Consider the following 7311-nt stretch of genomic DNA (forward strand, 5'->3'; position numbering starts at 1 on the left):
TCTTGTGAGTTGCCTTGAGACCCGTTTTAGATAAGGAATCGTATATAAATTACCAATAAATTTTACACCAAGGCTAGCAGCCTTGAAAATAATTATTTTAGCCAAATGACAAACTGTTTTGAAGTGGGGCACATATCATATCTTAATAAAATAGAGAGGCTCTGAATATGGAAGGTAAAATTGACATTGGTATTTGCAAGTGAAGACCGGTAGTTTTAATGCTGTAGTTTAGATTCTTGGTTCTCAGACATTTGATGCTGTGCCTCTAGGGGTAGGAAATGTACTATTGTGTATCATTTGATTTACTTCACACATCTATCCCTCATCCCCCAGTATAGTGATTTAATTAGAAGTTTTACTCAAGATGGAAAACAGTCAAAATCAAGGAAATGAACTGGTGCTGAAACTAAGCCTGAACCCTGTACCTTCCCTAAATATGCCCTGACCATTCTCTATGTATTCAGAGCACTTTTCTCCAAATCACGAGAGTTACCCATGTTGTCAGTGTCTCTATACCGTATATACTCAACTATAAGTCGATCTCATATATAAGTCGAGGACAGATTTGAGTGCCAAAATTATGGATTTTGATATGACCCTTGGATAAGTCGAGGGTAAAACCTAAGGGCATATAACAAAGGATCTAAAAGATAAAGCAAAGCAAAACAATGTCAAAGAACTGCCAACATTCCAGCAGACATAAATCTTTGTGCTCACGTTTAAGGTTGGGTGGACGAGAGAGCAGAGGGGGTCAGTGCTTTCCAGGACAGATTATACTCTTTCCCAGGGGTAGGCAACCTGCGGCCCGCGGGTCGGATGCGGCCCGGCGAGGCCTTGGGACCGGCCCCAGCCCGGTCCTGCCGCCGATTGCGCTGGGGCCTTTGGGGGGCAATTGTCTATAGAAGCCTCAGAAACATGCATTTATATTAACATTTTAAAAAAAAAATCTGCAAATTTTTTCACGTGTCCTCCATTTTTTAAAAAAAGTGTCTTCCGCTTGAAAATTTTGTCCTACATTTGTCCTGGTTTATTTATATATTTAATTTATTTTTAAAAATATTTAATTATTTATTTTTTGGCTTCGGCCCCCCAGTTGTCTGAGGGACAGCAACCCAGCCCCCGGCTCAAAAAGGTTGCCTACCCCTGCTCTTTCCTTTCACCAGAGGATGGTTCCTTCTTTTAAATAAGAGTTAAGATATAGCACTTACATTGACCTGTGGATAAATCGACTTAAGTTTTTTAGATCAATTTTTTGACCAAATTTCTAGACTTATACATGAGTATATACAGAAAGTGGATAAAAAGTAGAGGTTTTCCTACCACACGAGAAAGCAAAACAATGGCGGGTTACAAACCGCCATAAAGTACGCGCTCTGCGCGTACTAGGGTTAGGAAGGGCCGTATTAGGGTTAGGAAGGTTCTTACCTTCCTGACGGCCCTTCCTCCCAGTACGTGCGGAGCGCGTACTTTTTTGTGGTGCCCATCCATATGGGCGCCGCCATTTTTACGTATTGGACGCTGTGCGTCCAGATGTGTCGCGGCGGAAGTGACGTCGCGAGGGCGCACTCCACCCCTCGCGGCGCCACTTCCGCGTTCCAAAAAGGAACGGCATTTCACCGCTCCTTTTTTGCTGCGCAGGGAAGCCTCGCGGTCTGGCAGCTGGGGCTTCCCTACGCAGCGAATGGCGGCGATGGGAAAACGGCCCCTTGAGGGCCGTTTGTAACCCGCCATTGTCTTCTCTGTGCCCCATCTCCATTCTGCATATGATGAGAAGCAAACCTCTCTAGGGCTGCATCTGCACTGCAGAAATAATATAGTTTGACACCACTTTTAACTGTCATGGCTCCATCTTATGGGACTCTGGGGTTTGTAGTTTGTTGTGACCCTAGAGCTTTCTAACAGAGAAGGCAACATATCTCACAAAAATACAAATCCCAGAATTCTATAGGATGGAGCCATAGCAGTTCAGGTAGTGTCAACTAGATTATTTCTGCAGTGCAGATGCAGCCTTGCACACCTTTAAACCCCCCTCAGTTCTCACAGTGCAATCTAAAGGATGATTATTCCAGGCAACAAACATGAAAATATATCCCAGCAACACTGTCACAATAGGTTTAAAGATCTTGACTTTATGTTCCAGAAATCGGGACTGTCCAGCATTAGCCATGTGAAAACTCATGCTTGGAAGAGTGCTTTGGAAAATGTTCCACTCTGTTCTGACTGCTTTTTTGGAAGGAGATAACCAGTTTCTTTATATTGGTGCCTCTGTTGTGTCCAAATGCACAGTTCTGTGCATTAAACCCAGCTCATGGGATAGTTACTAAAACTGTCAAAATATCCCATCCAGCATGTCGAGATTAAGCAGTAATGTATGATTCGTAAAGGAAGGATACATTCCCTATGATGTCCATAGGCCATGCTGGCTGGCAGATTCCTGGAGCTGTAGTCCAAAGTAACTTTTCTAAGCTCTAATTGAACCTAGGGCCTTGGTAACATTACTGTCCTCACAAGTTGTCTAGGGGCAGTTCAGTGTGCTTGACTGTAGGAGAGAAAACCTGAATGCATACTTCACTATGGCTCGAGGGGCCCTTTCACATACTACTGCCATTATTCCACTTCCACTGCCATGTCAACATCCTATTGAATCCTGGTATTTTTAGGTTAGGGTGAGGCATTTGTTTAAACCAGGATTTGTTTTTGTTTTTGTGGGGGGGGGGTGTTCCATTAAATTACACCAATATACAAGTACAGTAACCCCTCCATTTTCACGGGGGATCTGTTCCAGACCCCCCTGTGAAAATGGAAAATTGCTGGTATTCAAGCATTGAATGGCAGCACATGTGCCATTTTGTCCCCCTCCATTTGCTGCCCACAGACGGGCGAGGGACGCGGATTTGAAGTTCGTGAAAACTGAGGGGCTTAAATAATAATTGTTCTTTTAAAAGTGCTCTTTTAAAGCAAGTTGGTTAGGTTGAACTTATGTTAATTGAAGGATTTGTTTCTGAATGGCATTTCTTGCACTATCTTGCAAAAGTGAGTAAAAAGAAGCAACTGACACTGGATACCAGTCTAACAATGGGCAACTTCGAATAAACTGTAAAAGTTAAAATGTTTAAACCCACAGATGTGATGGCTTACTTTGCACAGAATCTGGGTCGCATTCGGGGAGGCCATTACAGTGAATTTAAAGTGTGATAAGTAATCACGTAATTTTGTGAATTTTCAAATTGACCTCGCTATCTTCTCTTTCGAAATTGAGAGCCTCTCGTCCCGTTTGATAAACTCCTGTGAGAAGAGCGCTGTTGGTTCAGATGAACCAATCTAGTCTAGCTTTCTGTTCACACAGTGGCTGATGTCAAGCACAGTCACACAGTCTTTCCCTTTGATTCAGAAAGTGTTTCAGGCTTTGATCACTTGAAAGCAATTTCTTTTAGTATCTTTGTTAAACCGGTAGCCAATATCAATCATTTTATTTTACATTGCAATAAATGCCATTTATTTGGCCACGTGGAAGGAGGGGAAATGGGTGCCCATATTTGGAAGTTATTTGGAGATGGAAAGCTTTAAAAACAGAAGGACCTTCCAAGATTGAACTGAAGCAAGTACTTGAATGTTTTAGAATCATGGAGTTGGACGGGACTCTAAAAGTCATCTCATCCATCATACTACCAATGCAGAAAATCCATAAGTGTGGCATCCTAGATAAATGGCCAGCTACTGCCGAAGACCAGCTTCTGCTGGAGGAAAGAACATAGTACAGTAACAACATCTACTATGTTCACATTTCTTTTACTCTCTTTTGAGTATACATTCATTTCCCTTCAAGGACAAAACCACTTGAAATCAAGAAATAATTGTAATTCTTCTCAGCTTTCTGATCCCTATCCTGAGCATATTAAATCTAACCTAGGCCCATTTTGCCCAGAAAAGCTTACTCTCTATTAAGTGTGACTTCACTACTGTCTGTCCCACATTCTTGTGATTTCAAACCAAACACCTATGTCTGGATGACTAAATTTTTGAAGCAATAGTGCCCTCTAGTGCTCACTGATTTTTTTTAAGAAAAAGGTTGTGTGTGTGTGTGTGTGTGTGTGTGTGTATACTGCAGTGGCACTCAAACTTTTTACCCTTGGGACCCCTTCCTTGCATCTTGACAAAGTACACGAATAAAAATATTTTGTTTATTTCGTGTGTGTATTTTCATTCACACATTCATAAATATTCATATTTTTAACATTTCATAGGGAAATAACCATTCAAATTAGAACAGTTTTATTTGAGTAAATTCAATATTTATCTCAATGCATGTGTAAATTTTATATGTAAAAAGGTTTGGAAAGAGGAGGAGAAGGAGGGATCACGTCCCCCAAGTCTCATGCCCCCCCCCCCCTTGAGCAAGTCTTGCACCCTCCCTGGCCATCCCCCCCCACCATTTGAGAAATACTGGTGTACTGTATTACCAGACCAAATGCAACTCACCCAACTACTCTCTCTTCCAAAGAAGTGTAAGTAAATCCCAGTCTGAATCTCCTCCCTATGTTCATTATTTGAAACGGATTTTCTTCATTTTGCCAAAACGCTTTTTCTCATGTAAAGACCAAATACTATTCATATTGTTTTTGCTCAATATTAAACTGTATTAGTTTTCTTTCATTTTCAAGAAGGAACGATAGTTTTTGAACCCAAATTAGCCACTTTATTGGTTAGAAATGTTAAATTCTCCACCCATACATTAATTCTGTCTCTCAAATCACCTCTTAAGGATGGATCTACAAGTATCACCTGAATTACTGCTTCAACTTTTTCATCACATCCATCAAATTGTGCTTTTGGGAAGCAACATTTCCCATTACATACTTTTTGGAAACCCAGCTGGCATTGATATTTGAAATACATTTGAAAAGTTATCCAGTATGTTCCAATTAGGTGCTTGCAAGAGCTGGTTCTGTTCTTGTCCTTTAAAAATTTAATTCATCCATCTGGTAACCATTTAGATTAAGGATATGTTGTTCCAGCATATTACCATGAGGTTTTTCAACTACTTTGAACTCTATCTGAGGATGTGCTTTACTCCAACCAATGTCAAGAGTACTTGCTTCAACACAAAGATTTTCAGGATAAAGCCATTCCTTGATTTACGTAGTTTGCCATGCAAGGTCTCATGGCTGAAATTTCCCCTTCTACATAACTCTTACAGGTCCTCTTTTCCATATGGCCGTTCTGGATGATTTCATCCAAGGAGTGCAAGATTGCAGTGTGTTGATGTGACTGAGGAGCAAAGAATGATTATAAGAAACAAAGGAAAGAGCACTGTTTAACATACTGTTTAACAAAATTTGCAGCTTTGAGGTGGAGGTGCATCTAGTTTCCCAGGGCCTGTGTGTCTTGGCACAGCCTTCAGGGAAATGGGAACTGCCATTAATACAGGTTAATATTTAACAAAAAGAACACAAATAGTATTCAGTCTTTACACACAAAAAAAGCACTTTGGCCACTTGAAGAACATTCATGTTTCAAATATGGAGCAGGGTTTCAGACTGGTATTTACTTACACTGGTTAGGAAAGGAGGGTACTTGGGTGAGTTGCATTTGGCCCCCCTTGAAATGATCTGGCAAAATTAGACTACCAACTAGACTACTGTGCCATAATTGTGTCTTCTCACGAATAATCAGTCGGAAGTGTTCTAAATGATCAACCACTAAAATATATTAATACAAGGATTTTCACTGAGCCGTCCCAGGAAAAATAAATGTGACCTGCAGTCTTTCCTACTTACTTACTTGGACACTTCTATCTATACATGGTGATTGTAAGAGTCTTCATATGAAGGATGTTTGAATGATGATAGATGGGGAAAGTTATTTGCTGTCCCCCTGCAAGTACCTACAAGTAGGCAAATAAACCTGCCTGCCTAGGTTGAGTCCCCCCGCCCCCCAAATTAAAAACAGTTCTGGTCCCTGATCAAATTTCCATCTCCATCCAAGCCAGTTCTATGTGGAGAGGTAAACTGTAGTCATTTTTGAGTGACAATTTATTGTATGTGAAAAAATATATATACAGTTTTAACCAACATACCATAACCTATCATGGTTTGTAGCAATGATACAGTATAATGTTATAACATTTATACGTCTATAATTATACATATGACATGCAGCACATTTTTTTAAAAAAAGTTTAAATATAAGGAAAAGGTGTTAACATTGGAGACTGGATTTGATACAGACCTGGTTATTCCTAAAACTGATGGTGATAGTGGTGGGGTCCTGCCTTTGTCCATTCTTATCCAGGGATTGATTGTTTTACAGCCAGACTGAGCTTTTGTAAGTTTCTCATCAAAGCAGAGAGGGGTGGGGAATCAAACGTTTTTTAAAAATTGTGGTGTAGCGATTAGAGTTTGTTGGCGTTGTTGTGTGCGCCTTCAAGTTGTTTTGGACTTATAATGACCCTAAGGTGAACCTATCATGTTTTTTTTTTTTGCAAGTTTCTTCAGAGAAGGTTTGCCATTGCCATCCTCTGTGGCTGAGAGAGTGTGACTTGCCCAGGATCACCGAGTGGGTTTCCATGGCCGAGCTGGGATTCAAACCCTGGTTTGCAGAATCGTAGTCCAATGCTCAAATCACTGTCTCTCAATGATTAAAGTGCTGTATTCTATCTACTCTTGGAAGATAAGCAGGTTTAGCTCTGGTTAATGTTTGGATGCTTTCAGAGGAAAGAACTGGCAAAACCATTTCTGAATATTCTTTTTTTAATTTAATTTTTTATAATATTTCCATAAACAACAATATCCCTACATTCTATTACATACTATTACATTTTAACACATTATTTTATATACTCCTCTGTGCCCCCCTTCCCCGGAGCCATTTCCATCCTTATATTCCATCCATCAGTTCGTCTTCTGGAGGTAATCTTCCATCTTTTTTTCTCAGTACTTTCTCAACAAATTCTTTCCAAATCCCCTCAAAGTCATTTCTTTTCCATAGTCCTTTTTTACTTTCAGTTTACATGTCAATTTATCATTAATAGCTAATTTCCATACCTCTTTGTACCAATCCTCCACTTCTGAATATTCTTTGCCTGAGAAACCCCTGTGAAATTCATAAGTCAACAGGCTACTTCAAGGTGTGAGTGGTTAGAGACTTGCGACATCCAGGGTCATGTCCCCACTGAGCTACAGTACTCACTGGATAACATGCCTAAGGGTTTGAGGATTCAATTATAGAAATTAGTTAATTAAAATAAATTATCGATAATGTTAGTTTTTTTTTAATCAAAAGGGGTTGTTAATGTAATCAAATTTATTTTTA

The sequence above is a fragment of the Sceloporus undulatus genome, chromosome 3 (genome assembly GCF_019175285.1).
Source record: "Sceloporus undulatus isolate JIND9_A2432 ecotype Alabama chromosome 3, SceUnd_v1.1, whole genome shotgun sequence".
NCBI classification, from domain to species: domain Eukaryota; kingdom Metazoa; phylum Chordata; class Lepidosauria; order Squamata; family Phrynosomatidae; genus Sceloporus; species Sceloporus undulatus.